The sequence below is a fragment of the Camarhynchus parvulus genome, chromosome Z (genome assembly GCF_901933205.1).
Source record: "Camarhynchus parvulus chromosome Z, STF_HiC, whole genome shotgun sequence".
NCBI classification, from domain to species: Eukaryota; Metazoa; Chordata; class Aves; order Passeriformes; family Thraupidae; genus Camarhynchus; species Camarhynchus parvulus.
In genome coordinates this window covers 44,954,846-44,966,974 of record NC_044601.1, presented here as the reverse complement: position 1 = coordinate 44,966,974, position 12,129 = coordinate 44,954,846, and positions in this window count along the sequence as shown.

The window sequence follows — 12,129 nt, the reverse complement described above, 5'->3', positions numbered from 1 at the left end:
ATGGCTTGCTCCTGTTACTTTGGCTAAGTAGAAAAGACTGCTGGGAGCGACTCAACTGAATTAGAGATGGAAAAACAAGTTGTATAACCATTGTGTGTTCACATCGTTGTGTATGGTGGTTGGTTGGATGATGTTTGTTGTATGTTAGAAGTATGTAACTGATAAAAGGCTAACTGCTTAAAAATACCCGTTTTTTGCAATAAAGGAGTTGTCTTTTGCACCTGCCTGGGGACTCTGCTTTGCTCTGCTTTGTAACACTATAGGACTACATTTGAAGAACACTTCTTTAGTCCTCTTTTTACTTAATATAAGTAAGCAGTCTGCATTATGATCTGTTAAAACAAAAAAAGGGATATGATTATAGTATATTCTGCAGTGTGTATTGCAATCTGTAAGGATGTACACCAGGACATACAACAGATAAATGCCACATGAGCAGAGCTGAAGCTTTTCATTCCATAGCAGATACACATACACCTTTCACAGGTACAGATACTATGCTATGATGGAAGGAGTCTCAGGTTCACTTCTACGTTTCACAGAAAAGTTCCTGTCTTCCATATTTTCAAAGCTATATAGTTCTCCCTTATGTGCTGCTATACTAGATGTGAAGCAACTGTTGCAGTTCTTCAGCAATCTGAATCTATGACAGAAATATCAAACCCATCCTTAGGTTTTCAACCGCTTTCCACATAAATTTGAGTGAAATGCACAGTCTTAATGTAAAGGCACACTCCAACATAAGTACAGTTATACAGAAAAGCACTTTGATCTGTACCATGATCAGGATTGAGATTACGTTTTGAGATTTTTCTACACAGAGAAATCCATAATGGATTACTAAATGTGCAGACAATGTCCCTTATTCTGGAAGTCTCTGATCTGCGTGTTAGTGAAGTCTTTGAGAATAGTGTCTTTGCAATAGTGTCATTTACAGCTCTTTAATCTTATCTTCTTCTCTAGGTATGGGCTGCCAAGGACCAGACAGACACTAGGTTAGGTAGACTTTTTGTCCCAGTAGAGTCATTCTTTTGTTCTCCTTCTGTAATGGCGGCAGAGAGAAAGAGACATTATTTTGAAAGCCATAAATACAAAGTGAGTCCTGTATAATAAAACAAGAATTCCTTGCATATTTTCAGCAGTGTTCATGGAAGATCAAAATAGTTTTCTGGATTGCTGATTTTTTAATAGTTTAAAAAAGCAGTTCTTCTCATCATCTACATGAGTGTAAGGTTGAACCATCACCACAAACCTCCCTGGAAGGGTATGAAGAACTAAAGACACATCTTAGCTAGACTAGTTCACTAGTTATATTTTATGTATTGGTTTTACAGAATTTTAGAAGAAACACTCTGGAATGAGTTGCTTCTCCTTATAGGCTTAACCAACTCTTTTCCACCGATGAGGAATGAATACAACTAGAAGTAATTGAAAAAATTAGAATTTACTAACAATCACAACAGCAACAGGCAAAGAACAACAGTAAACAATTGCTAGATACAATATTGCTATACCTCACAGAGTACCTCCCCACCAAGGTGGCTCCCCCCAGCCGAACATGTCTCATGGACAAAGGGAAAAAGAGTGCCAGTCTTCCCTCTGCTCACTGCTCTGCTTATCTCCCCGATGGCTGGAGCTCCTACTGGCATTCTCCGGATCATGGGGCTAGAACTCATGGAAGGACTTCAATTTTCTCTTGCAGGAGATGGTAGGGCAGGCAAGGCAGGACAGCTGGGCTGGGGTGGCTTGTGGTCTTCTCTCCTCAGCCAGGTGCTGCTGGTAGAATTTGCCCTGAGGCAGACCAAGACCACTAACTGCAGCTTTGAGATGAGAAAAAACCAAACCCAAAAGAGAACCCAAACCTGAAAAGCCTCTGTCCACACAGCCTCAGCTCTATAGCAAGTAGCCAAGAGCCAAAAAAGCAGCCAGAGTTAGAGCTCTGCCTCAGCAAAATGAAGAACCCAGCAAGGCAAAAATCAGGCAAAGAGGCTGAGCTGCCTGCAAAAACCAATTTTAAAAATGCTCACAGTACCGCCCTCCCCAGTTCCATTTTCCGGCTGCAGGGTCTTAAAGAGACAGTAACAAAATCTGGGCACAGATAGATCTGGAATACAGTAACGTTCTGGGTTACCCATGGCAGAAAATAATACTAGTTTTTCTTTTTTAAAGTACAGCATTTGGCATTAATATGGATTGAATACATGTTCAAGGAGGCGTTTAGCTCAGTTCCTCTTACAGAAAGAGTATCCCGGATTGTGCAGTTTGCTATCTGCATCTCCACATACCTATTCTCCCATATTTCCAGCTTCTAGTTTTATAAGTGTTAATATTAACTTATTTTCAACAGAAATAAAGATTGTATTTTGGTTTTATTTATAGCAACTAATTTAATTTGTTTTATGTGTAAGCCATCTGAAAATGAATTATAAACTCTAGGTAAAATAACTATATTCAATTACCAGTAAAATCCTTAATACATGAATTGCACGTACTAATGCTAAGACTTAAAAAAAGAATAATCCAAATAATTACCAAAAATAACAGATTATTATGTAACTTATTGCCATAATGAATTGCCAATGAGCTAGTTGACATTTAAAGACTCTTATAAATTAAAAGAGTTAAGAAACAGATTCAGATAAAATGTATACTCTGACACTACACTTTCTCTTTAAAGAGGATCTGAAGAAGCAGATGGAGGTATTTTTATACATCATATACATATTTCATATACTACATTGAGAATACACCCTGAAAAATGCATTTTCTTTCTGTATTGTCTTTGCTAAAAGAACTACTCAAAAGTCTATAGTTGCATTTGGAAGACTGCAAGCAGCAGAAGGGGATATAAAAAGCCAGAGTTGTTTACCACTGTGGTGGAGAACAAAAGATGAAGTGAAGAGAGTGAATTGTTAGCAAAGTCCTTTTCAAGAGTTGTTTCAGTTTGGCTGGTACTGTCGGGCTACCTTGTAGGATTAAAAAACCACCAGGATTATATTCAAACCAAGAAATGGTACCTGCATACCTGCAGACACTACCAAGAAGTTTAATAATTCACTTGCTTATAACCTACACATTAACTTCATTACTAGACATTGACTGCAGCCTTTTCGTACAGAAAGTGTAACAAAATCCCGTAGGCAAAATGTTACCCCTGGTAAAACTTAGGGAAAAAAATTTGGAAGAAGATTAGCAGCAAAAATAAAGTTAGCATAAACACAGCTAAAGTATTTAGTGGATAAGGTTAGCAGCAAATACAGCTAACTTGAAATAATTTATTCAAAGGGAATTCCCCCAAATAATCTTAATACAGGCTAAGTCCTCTTCTGAAATACATGCATAAACTGAGAATGTAGTCTGATGAGAGAACACTGCTGGGATTATGGCCTACATCACACTTTTGGTACGATGGGCATTTCTAATATTATTTCTAAGTATTAGATGAACAAAAATATTTGTCAACAGAGTCATAGCCATGTTATTACAGTAAGAGATCAACTGAATTTTTTTAAACCTAGTGCAATATTTCATCAAAGTTATTTCAAAGTAAGGAATAATATACATGTTCTGTTGAAGATTTGTAGCAACTTTTAATGGCACTGTTTCCTACATCCTGGAATTATGGATTCCATTAGGCTGCATCATCTGACTCACTGTATAGTTAACTGCATGCTTCTATTGATCTGGACACCAAGCTTGATCGTATTCCATTCATTAACTCAATTACTTAAGATATGAAGCCAACAGCACTGTTTCACAATGAGTCACTTGGTGTTAATGGTCTGCCTTTATAACTCTTCTGCCAAAAGCATGTCTCAGTAAATCAACCATGCATCAAATGGAAGGCTCAGAAAGTGTTAGAAAACATTAGCCACAACAAACCAGAACAGCTGAGTGGTTGAAGATTCTATTTTGACTTCTTGTCCCATTTCAGTCCTGCATGAAAAATTCTGGGACTAACATATTCAGGAAGTGCATTATTACAGTAACACCACACTGAAGTTTTAAATCTATATTCTATGTAAGATGGGCAATTAACAGGATATTTTTTATACAGCTGTACCCTAAGGAGTACATTCAGAGGTTAGTTGAACTCATATTCTTGACACCTTAGTATTTTTAATATTACATACATGCTTACTTACCTGCAAATATGTCAATCCATTAACTTGGAGCAGCAGCTTATTTGCAGTCAACTAGTAATAATAACCTAAATGAGAAAAAGAAGACTGATATATTTGATACACTGAAATTCAATAAAAAGTGAAGAAACATGAAGTGTTTAGAAGAGCAAGCTCTGACTGTACAACTACTTAGCACCAAAGTGCTCCATAGTACACCACCAACTGTGGTGGTGTTCTGATCACAAAGATCTTCTCCACTCTTGTTATAATATACAACAGAAAAGATAATTGGTGGAAGGGTGTGAAGGCAAGCTAATAAGATTATGTGGTATCTCAAGAAAGTGCTCTTAGGACAACATATATAAGAATGGATGGTACTTGTGTTCTTAATAAACCAAAGACAGTTTTAAAGTATTACTATACTAACAGAAGAGCAACTGCCTGGGATTGAGTTCATGCAAGACAGTAAATGAAAAAATGAAAGATATTGGTCTGGACAGGTATTTTAGCTGCCTAGGTAGGAAGTAGCCAATGAAATATTGTGAAAAAAGTGAAATGATTTGGCTATACAAATCCTTAACTAAGACTTAACATTAAAAATCAGAATGTCAGTATGAACAGGATGGTCAGTGAATGGCTTGCATTTGGGCAAAAGTAATTGTATGTGAAAATGATTCTTACCTTTGATTCTCAACATCCATGACACACTGATGCCTACCTACTGGCAGCCACCAGCTTTAGCAAACAGAAAAAATATGTGAACTTCAGTGTCCTTGTCACTGAAATAAAATTCTTAAAGCCTGACCCCTTCTGAAGATGTGTAGTAACAATTTAGAAGGCCTTCTATCTGCTCACCCAGAAGACATTGGAGGTTTATTTTTTGTTGGTTTTATATTTGTTTTTATTTTTTCTGTGGGTTTTTTGTGCTTGTTTGTTTTAAAGGTACAAAAGTAGTCAAAATGCCTATGGGTCTTAATCAGAATAATTAAACTCTGAGTTATTACATCAGACAATCGTCTCTGTTAAACACTGCCTTTTTTCATGGAATGAGAAATTTATGTGACTGAGTGAATGCTAGCAACACAATTGAGAGCTATGGTCTAAGGTTTCAGCTGGCTTCCATCTGGTTTTGGCCCAATGATGAAAACATGTTTGGTGTTCAAGGATAAGGAAGATGGAGATAAACAAAATTAAAATTGCCTACATACTCCTGTGGCAGAGTACTACTAGAGAAAGTGATGCAACTGTCTTACTGCCTTATGCAAAGATACGCAAAGAATTTTTAAAAATGAACACTTTAATTTTTAATTTGTCCTGTGGTTAATGTGATTTTCCAAAGCTACAAGGAAAAGGTGCATATATTTACAAACATGATTCCAAAATGTTTATTTGAGCATGTATATTTCAGAATGAAAAACACATATGCAAGACAATGACCGTCATTACATTGAGGAAAAAACCCTACCATGTAAAATGACTCAAAACCTCCTTTTGAGATATGATTTTATTAAAAGATGACACTGAAAGATGTGTTTCTAGGAAGAAAAATACATTAAAATCTAGTTGTAAAACAGTTTTCCATTATTTTTTGTTTAGTTCATATGCAAAATCCTTTTTAAAATGGTATCCTTCACTATGTCTTGAGTTTTCAAACTACAGAACCCTTTAGTTTTTATACCTGTAAGTCACAGAAACTTCTCAGTAAGTCAACATAAATATAAAGCTAAAAGATATCTTGAGAAAACAGTAAATTAAATATACACTACCCTGTAAAGACATTACTTAATAATAATTCCAGGGTAAAAGGACAGGTAAATAAATCTCACTTCCCTTTGTGTAATTTATCAAAGAAATAAAATTCTATCTAGTATTTCTATTAAACAAAGAGGGTGCAGAGAGAAATAATGGAAAATTTAAAATAATTGGCATAAGTTACAGTAACACTGCAGTAGCTATGCATGCAAATTAACCTTTAAACACAGGAAGACTTTGAGTTCCTCTGTATATTTAATACAGGAAATTGATGACCATTCACTTTGCCAAGGGGCACAAAGAAAAGGAAAAAATAGGGCAAACTGTCATATATAAAATGTGTATATATATATGTAGCATAACAACATTTTTTCCATTTTAAAATATATTTTGAAGTATGGAAATACATATTTCCAGATATTTCAGAATTAAAATTAATATTTGAAAAGTAATATTTATACCTGAAGACACCTGCATCTAGAGAAAAAGATAAATATAGATCTATAAATACTTCCATTTTAATTTTCACAATTCAAATTGAAGTCTGGTAGACAAAGAGTTCGTGTCACCAAAAAAAACCCCCGAACAACTGTGACTCAGAAATAATTCCTTTTATGCCTTCACTTATACGTCTATTTATTAGTACATGTGCAGCATAATTAGCTCTGCTTTGCTTGAATTGGATGGATTATAAGAAACTACTTAATTTTAAGTCTGTCATTATTCAGATTAACATTTAGATGTCTTTTGATAGGAGGTTTTAATAGTCTATACTGTTCATTTTATGCAGAACAAGGATAAATGCCTGTGAAAGATCAGTCCTTTATAATGCAGTGTGTTTCATTGTGAATCATTCTGGGAAAACAAAAGTTACCAACAACTAGTCTGTGAGCACTTAACGTACATAAATTATTTTCTACACACTCTATGCCTACTGAAATGCCTCTTCAACTGAATACAACTTCAATTGTCTTTTTTTTTTAAACAGACACCATGACACAAAATTATGTTCGATCTTTTGCACTGTTCCACAAGCCTTGCAACATTCATTTCCTGTACTCAAAACATACTTCATCCTCTTAATGTTTTTAAATATAGGTAGTAATTAACCTCACAATCAAAATTAGAGGCCACAGCTTAAAATCAGGTGTTGAGCTGATAGTAGAAGTCTTGAACAAACTACTGACAGCAGTATGTTGAACATAAGGTGAGTGGGAATCCCCATTTGAAAGTAAGCTAAGCTTCTCCAATCCCCTCCTACACAGTCACTGATGTGTTCAGCCACCAGGAACTAGTATTTCTGCTAAGCAGCTTGGTCTCTACACTGCTATTCCATGGCCTTCTCTTGTTTCAGGAAATGGAAGTCCTTCATTTAAACAGAGTTCCAGCCAAGTGTGCAAGTAATTAGTTATATTAGTAATATTAGTAATAAATTTAATTATAGTGTTTATATGTATGCACTTTATTGCTGTATTAGTCAGTTGCTTATATAGTGTAATGACTAAGTTCAATAAAATTATGAATAGATAAGAAATCTGTGCTAGACACATGTCATGGTGTAAGTTGTCTACATGCTATTGACCAACTGTTAAATATTGGAAGTGAACATAAAATTTTCAACTCCACATTTGTGGATTGAAAGAAACTGTTGTTTCATATTTTAGAGACTTCTAATCTATAGAACTTTCTAAAGTTCTGTAAGGACAGCTCTTTAAATAGTTTGTATTACCATGATCCCCTGAAAGCTAGATAAAATTAGACTAAGACCACTGCAAATTTTGGTTCAAGGTCTTGAATAATTTTAATTTATTTCTAGTTTACTCATTGTTTAATTATTCACATTATTGATAGCCCAGGAAATAAGTACAAAATTTTTCTCCCCTTTCCCATTTGGTCAGACTTAGCAAGTATCAGCTGTTTCAAGAAACATATTTAAGGTAACAGTAGTAAAGCAGTTACTAGTTATTACCCAACAGGTTATGTCATCATTTCAATCCACCTAAACCTCCTTTTTCATACATTGATCTACCCTCAAGCAGCATGAAGTATCTAAACTAAGCTAACATTAAATTATCCAAAGACCATTCTCTTTCAGATACAACAAAAATTGTTAATTCAGAGATACTAGAATCTACACATGTGAATTAGAAAAGTGTACTACTGGGTCAGGCAAAACATAAATTGAACAATAAATTTCAATCATTCATCAAAAATTGGAATGCAACATCTATATTTCAACAACTTTATTAACATAATCAAGCAGTGATTAACATTCACATCTATTATGTCACATCATACAAATGTAAATACAAAATTACTACAGTACAATATATATTCTCTGCATGATCCAAAATATTTGGTGGCCCCAAAAACTCTTTTAAAATTCAGCAGCTTATCAAAAATTAAAACCATATTCTATTTAAAATGAAGTTCTGTTAGCACATAGGCAGACTTCAAGAAATATCACTCAATTTAGTACAGTTTGAGAGGTTGCAGGAGGATATGTTTGAAGGAAACATTCCAACATTGTGGCAGATACAGAAACATAAGATTTAAAGCTTTCAAGCAAAACTTATACAACCTAAGTTGTCAGCAGAAAGATCTGGTCTCCCTTCATTTAAAACCATTTTGTGTAATTAATCCAATTAAAATTTTAGAAGTCTCTAGTATCACTAAGTCAGACAATGTACAACATAACTATCTCTTTCCACAAAAAAAGATACTACACTGCAGATTTCAACAGCCAAATAAACCTCCTTATACCAACAGTTTTATTCTCATTGCTGTCCTCACAAAAAACACCCAAACCTTGTTAATTTTGTTGCTCACTCGAAATAAGGAAATTGATACCTAAAGTGAAAGTAGCACAACATAATAAGTTTATAGAAAAATGATACTATACTGTAAGTGCTGAATTCTTTGAGATGTGGATTTGGCTTACTTAAAACATACTATAACACCACACAGAGATTCATCCTCTAGAGTCATCTCAAACTTCCCTCATTTACATACATTCAAGCGAGTGAATATCACCATTTTAGCAGAATATACAAGGCAAGTAAGAAGAGTACTTGCCTCAGTTCCCCATTTAAAACTGGCTTGCTCCAACCATTAAGTGCAAAGAGCAAGCATCAGTGGCAGATAAAATGTAGTTTCTACTGGAGAATACATAGAAGACTGATGGATACAAATCATCCTGGAGAATGCATAGGTGAGTGAAATACATAGCTACTGAACAAGCTTGATTTATTTAAGGTGAGGTTATGTAATATTATAACAAATATATGTGCAAACTACATCAGCATCTATCTGACATTAACTGCAGGATATTTTGCCATTTCACTGTAGAGTTTAACCTTCATCTAAGATAAAAAGTCATACTTTAGACCCTGTATAAAAGCTTTCTGTCATCCTTATGAAAGAGATAGTATGGAATCAGTTAGTGTTAAGTTACAACTTCTTTCCTTGAAAATATCTGAAGCAAAAGATTTTCAATTTAATGTTGCATTTAAAGCATTTTTTAAAGAAATAATTCAGTTGGTTGAATATGGACGCGTTCTCCTTAAGGGAAGAATGTTTTTGCACCTTATCTGTTAATACATTCAATATGAATAATACAGGTGAAGCGAAAGTCATTATTGTCCCACAGTAGAAGGTTAATTTAGAGTAAGTTTAAGACAAGAGGAGCTGCCTAAATGAAATACATAAACTGATAAAATTACAACACATTTTTATAAGCATGTGTTCTCAACAAAAAGGGTACAAGAGTATTCACCTGAGATAAAGCTAGTATTTGAATATTTCTAAGTAGCATTGAGTTTTGCTTGAGGAAAGCCACTTGAAATTTTAAAATATACGTTTTACTATTATACAATATATGCAGTTTAAGTAATTAAGACTGATGCTAACATGAAAGTCCTAAAAAAAAAAATCACAGTGTGTATCAATATTATTAGTCACAAAATTTATGCTACTTCATAACTTTTAAAAATTATAATGATTACAAATTTTAACCTATTCTTCTAAAAGTGATCTTCTGAGTACAAGCTTCAAGAAGCAATGAACTAAAGCATAAGAATTAGTTTCTTACAATTTAAATATATACATACTCACTGATTAAGAAAATAATCAAGCTTTGGAAAAAAAATACAAAACTGATTACTTTTGCTTGCGCTGGTTAAAATAATGAACTAGTCTGTCTTCCAAAATGAAATGAGCAGTTTCCTGACTGTGCTATGAAAAAAATTTAATACTGAACTTCACTTAAGACTAATTTAACAGCAATTTGAACTGCCAAAAAGATGCATTTATAAGGATTTTAAATACACTTTCTGTTACCAACTTAGGTTGATCAGCAGCTTTTTTTCACTCTCAGAATCCTTCAAAAAGGGAAACTCAAAACAGGAAAAAGGCATATATAAAAACAGTAAACACTGACCTCCTGAGGTTCCTACAACAAAATTATTCAAGTAGAAAAATCTACACCATTACACAGCAGCGGCTATTTCTGTAGTTTAGCACACTAACAGCACTTTTTCAGTGTGTAAGGAGCAAATGAAGTAAGCCGTGCTTTTAGCATGCCAAGAGGCAGAAACACTGGAATGTAACAAAGACAAACTCACAATTCTACCAGAACATCCAGTCAACATTCAAGAACTGTCAAGACTACACCACAAGAATTAAGATGCTTTTTATATATCCCATGATGCAATAATTCAATTTTAAATATTAATGCTGTTTCAGAACTTCTCTTACCTCACATTACACCCTAAAAGGATTCTGCAAATCTCTGCACTATATTATGCATTAGGAATATGGTTTACTTGCTTTAAAATATACCATGAGAGAACTTACTGATACAAAACACTATTTTGTTTATTCCTGTACTAGTTATTCCTGTACTAGTTATTCCTGCCCTTTTAAATTATTTTCCTTGTTGTCGTAACAGATCAGTACAAAAGTGGCATCCTATGCTAATCCAAGGTGAGGTGGAGTGGTTTTATTTGGTTAAAGGGGCTTTCTGAAATTTAAGAAGTTTAGTTAAATGCAGATTTTAGTTGTTATGCTACTGTATGATTTGGGTAGGTTTTCTATTCTACAAACTTTTTAATGTCATTTCTCTGAAACTCTTCCTTAATGTTCAAACACACTTAAAATTAAAGCAAGTTTGGGTCTAAAATAATATCCCATCTTGCTAAATGTTGGGCAGGGATGTTCCCTTTCAAATTAAAATTTTTTAAATTGAATTTTACTAATTTATATCAGAATTATTAGTTGAGAAGGTATTTTTGGTTTGCTATCAAAGTAATGTAACTTGAAAGCAAGCAATCACATGCAATTTTGATCAAATTGAATGAATACTATGTACTGGCATTATCACATATTATTTCATACAATACATGTCCAAACTATGCTTCAGGCATAATCCACTAAAATTTGCAAAGCCAAAAAAAACCAAGGGGGGGTGAATGGGGACAGGACATAAAACATGCATGTGATCATGCACTGAAAAAGAAAGAAAGTCTAAACTCTTGAAATAGCATTTTAAAGTTCACACTCACACAGCTTCAGTGCAATAGCTAAATCATTCAACAGTCAAAGAACAGAACCATGCAAAGAAGAGCAAGTTCTTAAAAAAAGCCCCAACCAAAAAAACTTCAAACCAAAAAAACCAAAATCAAACCAAACCAAAAATAACAAAAAACCCCACCCCAAAATCCCAAATCAGAACAAAGAAAAAAACCAAAACCACAATCCCCTCCAAGACCCCCCAAAATACACAAAAAACCCCAAAACCAACTAACCAACCAAAGAAAGAAAAAATAAAACAAAAAATAAAAATAAAAAAAGAAAAACAATGCCCTCCCCACGCAAAAAAAAAACAAAAACAAAAACAAAAAAAAAAAAAAAAAAACAAACCCACAAAACAAACAGAAAACACCAACTAAACCAAAAACTGTTATCCAGTATCCATTCTGCAATGCAAAGGTGAGAAACTAAATCTACAAAAAGGCTGTTATGGCTTAATTTTGTTTTGCAGATTAATAATGCAGCACTTGAAAAATGGAAAGGTGTGGCTTCACCTCTGACCAGCAGAGCTAAAAATCTCTCCATTTTCCTTTATCATCATGGGATACTCTTTAGGCAATCTAAATTAATAAAGACTTGCCACTTTCAGATGGACACAAGATCAAGTGTACCAGTTAGGATTTCACATTCACAGTACATAAGAAAATACACATGGAAGGAAAAG